Consider the following 11,551-nt stretch of genomic DNA (forward strand, 5'->3'; position numbering starts at 1 on the left):
GTCCAAGCCCATTTTTCTTAAGGTCATGTGCATAGCACATGACCTATAAGTGGATATATATGATTTAGGCTTGGCCTTATCAAGATCATAGCAAGAAAAATCAAAGAACACAAAGATAGGGGGTTTCGGCCACTAGAGAGAAAAAGAAGGAAAAATTTCCAACCTTGGTTGTTGTTTCAAAAATCTTGAGTTTTACATAGTGGTGAAGTACTCAAGACGCTCTCCGACGTGATACAAATAGTTCGGAGAAAGAGCGACGTTTGCGACAAGTCGGAAATTCAAGAAAAAGGTAAGATTTTTATGTTTTAATGTTATGCAATGGATGTATATGTGTTGGTGATTGAATTAGTGTGAAGATTATGGGATGAGGTTGTGTTTGTGCATGGTGTGTGTGTGTAGAAGGGGTGTGTTTGGCCGTGACTTGTAGAGAGTTCAAGACCATATGGATTTAATTCCGTTTAGTCGTTTGAGGTGTCGTTGTAACCTTTATAATGTAAATGAATGTTTGGAGAATTGATTTGGTGTTAGAAAACGATTTCGGAGGCTATCGGAAAAATGTATACCTTTGGTATATTTGTGTATATCATAGTATATTTGTGATATTAAGGACTTTAAATATGATTTATGGTTGATGACAATGAGTTTGGAATGAAACGACGCAAGTTAGAACGTTCGTCGTAACTTTTGGTGTTTTGAATGAAAATTGGAAAGTAGTGAACTTTGGGAATGTTTGTAGGTGATTTGGAACTTGTATGTAGTTGCTTGAATAATTGGGTATGAGTGAATGAATGGACTAATGTGGAAATAAATTTGGAATTTTGAAGTTGAATCAAGAATTTGCCAACTTGTGTATTAAAGTGAAGTTTTGAAGTTAATGTAATATGGTTGTGGTTTGTGTGATTTAATAATGTTTGGGCTGTTGTTGTTGTTATATTTTGAGCCGAGCTAAGTCTCGGGGGTGTTAGATTTATAGGGGAAGTGCTGCCGAAATTTCGGTAGCCAAATGTAGCCCAAAGACTAAAATGTTGAATCTCATGAATAGTAACTGGTAGAAGTGACCATTTGCAGTTTCTGGACGAAATTTGGATTGACGCCAAGCGAGCATAAGACGCCATCAAGGTATGTGAAGCATTTCCCTTTGTTCCTAGGCATGTTCTGGAGGTGATGGGCTCGGCCGCGAGCCTTAAGTACGACTCCGTTCCTCGGAATTCGAGACGGAAATCCGCTCCAATTCCTTCAGTACAATTGAAACCCTTTTCTTGAAAAATGCCTTTAAAGTAAACTTTTGCACGAAACCTTCCCATACGGAGTCGGAACACTTCCAGATGATTATGGATGACCTCATAAGGTCTACTATCGGTAATTTACATATGTCGCCTCGAGTTGACCCGAGGCGGGCCCACGAGGCCCGATACCTTCTGTATGGTCTTAATTACTTTAGTTTTGCCCGATTTTCTTAGAAGACATCTGGACGACTATTCTGCTCACGATATGACTGTGTCTATGTAAATCCCACAAAATAACCTTTGACATCTGAAAAATCTGATTCTGGTTATAATTTGTCGTGCCTCCCCAAGTGTCGTGTAGGCGCGTAGTCTGAAAAATTGTCCGGATACTTTGGTTCGATCGGCCAGTTGGCCTACTTCTGTTCTGTTGAGTCTGTATGATGATTTGTATGTACGTGGTTTCGTTTTAATCAGTTCGTGCACATGTTATGACTCCTTTTCACCGGATCCCGGGCCGGTACGTATATCGTGCGGTGGGCCGCCGAGCCCTATATGTGAATTCCGAAGTATGATGTGTCCGGTTCCGGGGTACTGTGTTATATGTTCGTCCCCGGTTACCGAGGGTATATTACGAAGCATGATGTGTCCGGGCTCGGGGTGCTGTGTTATCTGTCCGCCCCCGGGTACCGTGGTTATGTTATGATGTGTGACGGAGGTCGGAGAATAATTTCTGATATCTGACGTATTGTGGTGCCAATGGCAGGAGTGGCGACCACGTTCCTGTACTCATGTGTGATTCTGTCTGTCGGCACGATTTACGCTTCTGTATGTCCGTCCGGATTATCTGTCCGACTGGTTATATTTCTGTGTGTCCGTCTGGATTATCTGTCCGACTGGTTATATTTCTGTATGTCTGTCCGGATTATCTGCCTGTCTAATTACGATTCTGTGTTTCCGGTCCAGATCATCATTATGTTTGATATATATATTTCTGCTTTACATACTCGGTACATTTTTTTGTACTGACCCCCGGTCATCCGGGGGCTGCGCTACATGCCCGCAGGTACAGACGCGCCAGGTGAGACGCCGCCAGCGTAGGTTTCCGACTCTGCTACCTGAAGAGCTCCTTTGACCCGGAGCATATCTTTTGGTATATATCTTTTGTCTTTGTGTACTCCGTATGTCTGTATATTCTGGGTACGGCGGGGCCCTGTCCCGTCATATGATTCTGTATGTCTGTAGAGGCCTGTAGATAGGTGTGTGGGTTACGGGTTTCATCTGTATGTTAGCCTTATCGGCTTACTTGTAAATGTCCGTATGTTCCGGTATATGTGTATATGTACGTATGTTACGCGCGTGCCGTATTTGTATCGGCCTATTTCTGTACTTCTGTTTTGACACAAAAAAAAAATCTGTATGGTTCAAATTCGATCAGGTAGGTACGTATGGGTACCCAGTTAGGGTACCAGTCGCGGCCCACGGGGTTTGGGTCGTGACAGAGAACCAAAGATTTAGCATGGGTAAAGGTGCTATAGAGAAACAAGAATGTTGAGAAGATGACTTGGGAAACTTAGGAAGATATGAAGTCTAGATATCCTCATTTGTTTCCAGCTTCTGAACAGATGTAGACTACAACACAATCGTCTTCAAGTAAGTATTATGTATCAGCTATTCTTATTGGTCGTGTGGGGCCATTTTTGTTCTTGATTGTTGTGGCATTGTATGGTTTGGGTTGCTCTGTGGCGGTTTAGTAGTGGCACAGTTATAGGGGAGACTCTGCCGAAATTGTTATAGAATTCTTGGAAGTTAATATTCGAGGACGAATGTTTCTAAGGGGGGAGGAATGTTACACCTTGTAGTTTCATACATTTAGATTTGTAGTACGATAACTGTCTTAGTTTCGAACATCGGGGCAGTTTCTGAGGATATACGAGGTTGGACATGCTTAACTTATGCTTATAAGGTTTTAAGTTCATTTTTGGTAAGTCACGAAAGGATTAGAGAATAAGTGAATCGAAGCGGAAATGTTCTTCAAAAGTTTTTTCTGGAAAAACAAATATGGACCGTATAATTGAGATATGGACCGTATTTAAGGATTTTAAAAATTTACAGAGAGTAGAATTTTTGAAGGGGAAAAATATGGACCAACTATATGGTTCGGATTAAATTATGCGGACAACATGTTGGCCATATAATTTTATACGGCTAGTATTTATGGTCCATAATTTCCAAGTCGTTGGATTTTGCTGATTTAATATATTATGACCCCACTTCATTTTAAGTCATTTTAAACATAACTCCAAGTTCAAGAAAGCTCTAGAAATCTCTCCCAACATATTCAAACACTTCTACAAGCATAAAGCAAAGATCAAAGTGAGGATCAAAGTGCTTAGGGTTTCAAAGTGTGGTTGAAACTTGTCTTTTCTTCTTGTAGAAGCTTTGGAAGATATTTCAAGGTGAAGTAATCCCGGAATTGGAGTGTTCTTGAGTTTTTGAGGTAAGCTTTCATTTTATTTCATGTTTATGTGTTTATGGGGTAAATATGTTAAGATTTGAGGAGAAGAAATTGGAAGAAAAGTTCAAATATGAATTTGATGATATTTTGAGTCGTAAATTAACTTGAGCTATGATTGTTAGCATGTTTTGAGCATAAATTTGTTATGAGGGATAATAGAAATGTTGAAGAAGTGTTGTATACAAGTGTATATTGGGTTGCTAAATGGTATATCTTTAAATATGGTGAATATCAGGTTAAATGAGATCATATGGAGTTATTGTGTAAATTGTTGGTTGTGAACTTTGTGGTAATGAATGAGAAATAGGGGAAAGGCATTCCATTTCACTTTGGAATCGAGTTATCATTGATATACATTATATACAAGCGCCATCTAAGTCGTATATGTATTCTTAGTTATAGGAGTGGTGCTTTAGTGGTGATAAGTTTGTTGTTGGATTACTTGGACGACTCGAGATATGTTAAGGTTGTCCTTTTCTTTCTTCTAGCATGATCATATCAATACGAATATATACGAACATCCTTCATAATGACTTCATTCCTAGAAATATTATAAGCTTATGTTCTTGATCTTCATCATTCATATGATGTTATTGGTCTTGTCTCATGATTATTGACCTTGTTTATGGTTGTTGATCTCATCTTATGGTCATTGTTCCTTCAAGGTGAGATATGTCGATGATGTTAGCTCCATAATGGTAATCGGAGGTATGCCGACCTTACGTCACTCCGATAGAGTTGTAATGTATCTTCGAGCTCTCATGCATGCTTTATATATATATATGTAGTTATTTTATGACACCGAACAACTCTATAGGCGGTCGGGTACGACACCTATTGTGGACACCACTACAGTCGGGTACGCATAACACCGAGCCTATTATGGCCGGGTACGGTATTATATATATATATATATATATATATGTATATGTATATGTATGTATATGTATGTATGTAAAAAAAACATGCATGTCATCCGCCTTCTGAGGCATTTAGATGTACAGGTTATTTCTCTTTATCTCATGTTACTTTCATATCATTATTATGTTATTCTTCATGCCTTACATACTCGGTATATTATTCGTACTGACGTCCTTTTTTTTGTGGACGTTGCGTTCATGCCCGCAGGTAGACAGGGAGACGGTTCAGACCCTCAGGTTGTCTTCTCAGCACTTGTACAGGAGCACTCCCCTTGCTCCGGAGCTACAGTCTAGCTAGGTATGATTCTTTTGTGTACATATGGGCATAGCGGGGTCCTATCCCATCCTTATTATGTTATGTACTCCAGTAGAGGCTCGTAGACAGATATGCTCAGTTATATGTCTTGTGAACTTCTCGGTCAATATTTTGTTGTATTGTTATCTGGACAACCTTGTCGGCTTGTATATTTGGAGTTCAGCTGGATGACGTATGCATGTGTGTGTGTGTGTGTGTGTGTGTCTATATATATATCTTTTAGGATTGTGTCCCTTCCAGCTTATGATGTCTATTAGTTATCATTATGGCCCACATTCAGGAGTGATTATGTAATGCACGCATGTCTTGAGGTGCTTGGTAGGTTAGATCCAGGTGCTTGTCATGGCCCTCAGGTTAGGTCGTGATATCCATAGAAATTGAGCACAGCATGAAGCAACAACAACATATTCAGCCTCCGTAATAGACCGCGCCACTCAGTTTTGTTTCTTTGTTGCCAGGAGATCAAACATGACCTCAGAAAATGTGCCAATCCTGTAGTGCTTTTTCGATCCACCATATATCTGGCATAGTCAACATCAACATATCCTACCAGGTCAAAATTGTTGCCTCTTGGGTACCACAGTCCTAGTTCACTCGCTCCTTTTAAGTATCTCAAAATTATTTTCACCTCTTTTAGATGAGACTCTTTAGGATTAGACTAAAATCTTGCACACAGTCCCACACTAAACACTATATCAGGTCTACTAGCTGTGAGATATAGCAAAGAACCAATCATGCCTCTGTAAATTTTCTGCTCAACCGACGTACCTGATTCAACTAAGGTGAGCTTTATTGCAGTGGAAATAGGAGTATCGATTGGCTTGGAGTCTTCTATTTCAAATTGCTTGAGCAGCTCCTTGACATACTTTTGCTGATGGATCATTGTACTTATTGGAGTTTGTTTGATTTGTAATGCTAGAAAGAAATTCAATTCTCCCACCATACTCATCTCAAACTCACTTCCTATTAATGCAGCAAATTCATTTGACATTGATTCGTTTGTAGATCCAAAAATGATGTCATCTACATTTACTTGCACAACCAACATGTTCTTCCCTTTTACTTTCAAGAACAGAGTATTGTCTATCTTTCTCTGGTGTGACCATGAGCTAAGAGAAAATTCGATAGCCTTTCATACCATGCTCTTAGGGCTTGTTTTAATCCATAAAGGGCTTTTTCAAGTTTATAAACATACTCTGGGTGCTCTGCATCTTCAAATCCAAGAGGCTGCTTAACATATACTTCCTCTTTCAAATATCCATTCAAAAATGAACTCTTCACATCAATTTGATAGAGGGTGAATTCCATGTACGAGGCAAAGGCTATGAGGAACCATATTGCTTCTAATCTGGCTACGGGAGCGAAGGCTTCGTCATAGTCTATTCCTTTTTCATGATTGTATCCTTGGACCACTAGCCTTGTCTTGTTTCTTGTGACAATCCCATGCTCATCCACCTTGTTCCTAAATACCCATTTTGTGCCAATTATAGTTCCATCTTTCGGTTTGGGCTCAATTTGCTTCATATAGTTGTAAGCTCTGTGTTTGCAACTGGTCAACATCATCTCTAATCACTTTAAGCTCTTCTTCATACAATGTCTTTGCTTCTAGGACATTCATCCATTGCACCTGATGACCTGTGATCATCCCTCTTCTGCACCTGATTACTGCTTTAAGTCGGATTGTGTTCTTGCTCTGTGTTGGAACATGTTTGTAGATCTGGTTAACCCTGATTCATATGCTTCGTCTGCAAACTCTTTAGCCGAACAACTTCTTCTTTTTAAATATGTTTTCTGAGTCTGAGTCACTTCACCCCCTATGTTGCCTTGTTCAGTTGTCTTATTCATAGATCCATTTTGTTGCATACTAAACATCTCTGTAGGTTGGTTCAATTCTTTCTTTGTGCTTGTCTGTTGTTTGTATCGGCTGGAACATGTTAGTGAACCTGATTCATGTGCATTGCTTGCAAATGTCTCTTGCGATAGATCAGGTCTTTGGACCACTTCCATGTGCATTCTCATATGATCTTGACTCGATTTGTCTTATTTATGGTACCAATCAATGTGATATCTTTTGTTAATCATTAAAACTCATATATGCATTAGTCTAGCCGATGCCAACAAATTGCCATCACATTAGCACCTGTCTTTGATCTACCAGATTTATCTAAGGTATTTGTGATTGAAAATGATGCTTCATATGGGGATATTTGAGCTATGTTAGCATAAAACAATCAACCCATATCCTTCTTTATTCAAGGATTATCTGAGAGGAATAAGACTCAATCAGTTTATGAAGAAGAGCTATTAGCTTTAGTCAGTGCTGTTAAAAAATGGAGACCATATCTCCTAGGAAGACAGTTTGTGATCAAAGTTTGTGATAAACACTGATCACCATAGTTTAAAATACTTATTGGAGTAAATAATTACCAGCCCCCGTCAATAGAAATGGTTAGTCAAATTGCTTGGACATGACTATATCTAATGAACCATTCGGTCGTTATTGCATTTTTGACCACTTTTCCCCATTGACCCATCGCCGAGCCTTATTAGTACCATTTTAACCCGCGGGGGATAGGTGGCACGGTTCCCTAAGCATTGGAGTGAGTTTTGATGTGACTTTTAGAAAAAATTAGGCTTTTAAATGAAAATCGTTTGACTTATAGTTGACTTTTGAGTAAACGGACCTTTTTCGGATATCCGTCGATATTGAAAGGTCCGGATAGTCGTTTAGAACTTGTGTATATATTTGGTTCGATTCCCAATGCACTCGGGTGCATTTTGGGACATGGGTTGGAAAGTTAGTTTTTGAGGTATCGAGGGTTGACTTGGTCAACGAGACCTGTGATGGGAATTCCAAGGCCATGAGTGCATGCGTAGCGAGTTTTATGGATCTCTGCATATTTGGTTTGTGTCCGGGAGGTTATAGGATGGTTCCGAGTGTCGATTCCAAGTTTGGAAGACACCAGAAAAATTCTGGTGTCTAGTGACCGCAAAAGCGGCCGACGGGCAGTTTTCTAATTTAAATGCCTTTGGAAACCCTTCCTTCCTCCCATTCCTTATAAGACATATCCTTAGCATCTAGGAGGCGATTTGAGGAGGGTTTGCTAGATTTCTCTTGAGAGTAAATTTTCTAATCTCAATCTCTTCCATTACCATTCCTAAGTAAGAATTCATCCTAGTAACTCCATAGAATTTAGAGAATAAGAGAGGGTTTTGGGTATCTTTCTAGAATAAGTTGTTATTTATAAAACCTTGATTTTCTAGTGTATTAATCTCGATTAAGCATGGAGTTGTTGAGTAGTAACTATATTAACATGATTCCTTCATTATTAGTGACAATTTGTGAGATTTAAAGTTAGGGTTTTGGGGGTTTCACCTAGAATCCGAATTTGAGAAATTTATGAGTTATTCTAGCTTATAATTGATGGGAATTGATCACCTAGAGTTTTAATTTCATGTTGGGACTTGTAGATTCCTATTTTCCTCTATCTAGTTCATAAACCCCATTCCATAGGTTGGGATTTGGGTCTTGAATAGAAGTAAGGTTTGAATGATTTTTCTTCTTGATTCAAATTTCGTGATTCGGATATGTTTAGACTTCCATTATCCTGAGGCCCAAAGGAAGGAAAAGACTAAGGTTTGATTATTGGAGACTTTATTGTTTAGCTCTCCAGGTAGGTTTTGGTTTACCTTATGGTGAGACTTCGATTAGCGAAGCGTATGTTTAGATGATATTGTCGGAGAATGTATGTAAACATTCGAGTGCGAAGTTGGGCTAGATATTGTCTTAGGTTGGGCCTTGTTGTATGATTTGGGGGCTAGCCACCCCATTGTGTTGATTTACTTATCTCGTTCTATTTACTAATTGGCTCGTTGCCACGTTGAGAAATTGGGTAATTGTGACTAGTGATATATCATGACTATGATATTTGCGGTTCTTTACTTGATCCGTATTGAGATGAGATTGTGATTCATTGTGGCTTATGGTGTAGCCTTATTATTGATATTACTTGTGTGCCCTATGTGGTTCTGTTTCGGATGAAATTGGTTGTTGATATTACATTGCATTGTATTCATACGCATTTTCATGATACATTGATATATGCATGGTTATGGTACTAATGACGATAAGTAAGAGAGTATAGCCTCCGAGGTCTTTGCCGAAGAGCGTAACACAGAGATGAGTGTACATTGCATGAGGTTTTTTGCCGGGAATGATTGAATGTCTAATGCCCTAGGTCTTTGTCGGTATTGTGAGAGTGGTACATAGACTTCGCGGGTCCCCCATGGGTCATGATCGCCGATACGTGGAGTTATTCCGTCCGGGACATGTTATACAAAGGTGTATATGCATTGCATTCATCATACATACATTATTGCATTGCATTGTATTTTCTGGTTTCTAGCGATTTGTTGTGATACTATTATGATATACTGATTCAAATTGACTACTGGGACTTGGCACAGTTGGGTTTAGATGCTATAATATAGGTGATGACTTGTAGCGATATGATTGTGATGTACTGGTTCCATGGCTTATACTCAGACTTGGCACAGTTGGGTTTAGATGTTATAACATAGGTGATGACTTATACTATGGATATGAATCCGTGTTGACTTGTACTTGTTAGGTTATGTGTTTATCTTGCTTTTTGTCTTTATATACGTTAGCTAGTCTTAGTCAGCCGATGATACCTACCAGTACTTGTAGTTTGTACTGACCTGCACTTGCTGCATTCTTTTATGAATGCAGAGTACCAGGTGGGATCGATCTCTACTCCTCGTGGCTGATTTCGAGGATTGTTGAATTGAGTCTTTCAAGGTGAGCATGAGGACGTTCACTGCCTGAAGACTCTTCCTTCTATTATGTCTTTTGTTACACTTCGAAAAATCTTCCGTTGATACACAGTGAATAGACTAGCGAAGGCCACGAAGTATACGATGTTTCAATGAGTAAGAAATAGCATTTGATGATCCTAATTGAGATTTCAAAGACATTTGAAGCAAAAGAAGAAAGTTCGTTAAAGAATGTTGAGCACAAGTTGTATTTTGGAGAAGGATGTATAAAGTATCGAGTTAATGTTGACTTGATGATGTCATAAAGGAGAGTTATAACGCTCCTTAGATTGGTAATGAAGTGTTAAACAAGTGTCAAGAAGGCTCCATAAGGATTGGAGATCAAACAAACGACGGAAATCATTTCAGGGAAATAGGGTTATACGACCGACTTCTGCGGTCCGTATAAGGGTCCATATAACACTCAACAGGAAGATGTTTTCCCCTATGGTGAACCACGGACACTTATACGGACCGTACAATTGTATACGAACCCGATAAGTGGTCCGTATAATGCCCGACAGGCTGATTAAGTTGCAAATATAAATACATGTTCCCACTTCATTATTTTCATTTCCCACTCTTCTCCATCTCTCTCACGGCTTCTATAGTGTTCTACACATTTCATCAACACTAAATCATGACCAATCAAAGAGCAACTTCATCAAACCAAGAGAACTAAGTGCAAGAAACTCATTAGGGTTCATCTAAGGCAAGAAATCCCATTGGAAGTGAACTAGGGTTTTGGCTCAAGTGAAGTATTTCCACTCAAGGCTCATTCCCACACCATCTAAGGTAAGTTTTATGATCATTCCATGTTGTTTAAGGTATTGAGAGGTTGAAAGACTTGGATTATAGAAGGAGATAGAAAATGGGTCATAAATATGAGAATAGTGATATTTTTAAGTATTCATTTGGAATGAGTCATGATTATTGATATATTGTGATTATAATCATGCTATAAATGATGTTAAGAACATGGGATAAACATTATATGCGAGTAAACATAGTAGTGTACTATGACCGTGATTATGGACGAATTGAAGCGAAGTTTGGGAAATGTGGATAATATAGGTGTATGAAGATTGTTGCTTATGATGTTGTGAATGTTATTATAGATGCTTGGGAGTTAATATATGATATGAGGAAAGTTGTATAAACAAAGGAAATGCTGCCCAATTTTCTCTAGCTTTAGTTGAGCATGTTCATGTGATCGATAAGCTAATGTTTATACGAACTCTCTTGAAGGTAGAAACGTGAGCATTGAAGGAGAACGATCAAGCAATAGAATAGCTAAACGAAAAGGTATGTAAGGTTAGTCCTTCCTTCTAAGCCATGACTCCCATGGCATGAATTCTCCTCTTTTCCCATGACTTTCTTACATTTCGGAAATTATGAGTCTATGATTATAAAGAGCTTAACATGAAATACAGAAACGAGATATGTTATGAGCATGATAGTGATGATGATGAGTTAAGTCTAATGATCCCAACTATGATCTATTGATGTTTTTTATTGTATACACTCACCTTATGTGCTAATTCCTTCAAGGTGAGGAAGAATGCTTGTGAATGCTCCATAATGGAATCGGGGGTTCACGACCTTATATCACCCTGATAAAGTATAGTTGTCTTTAAGTTCCTATGCATACATTATGATGAGTACATGATGATGATATTACACCGTGCCTATATGGCTGGGCAGACACCACCAAGGCGGGCAGCGTATACACCATATC

The sequence above is a fragment of the Lycium barbarum genome, chromosome 8 (genome assembly GCF_019175385.1).
Source record: "Lycium barbarum isolate Lr01 chromosome 8, ASM1917538v2, whole genome shotgun sequence".
Classification (NCBI taxonomy): Eukaryota; Viridiplantae; Streptophyta; class Magnoliopsida; order Solanales; family Solanaceae; genus Lycium; species Lycium barbarum.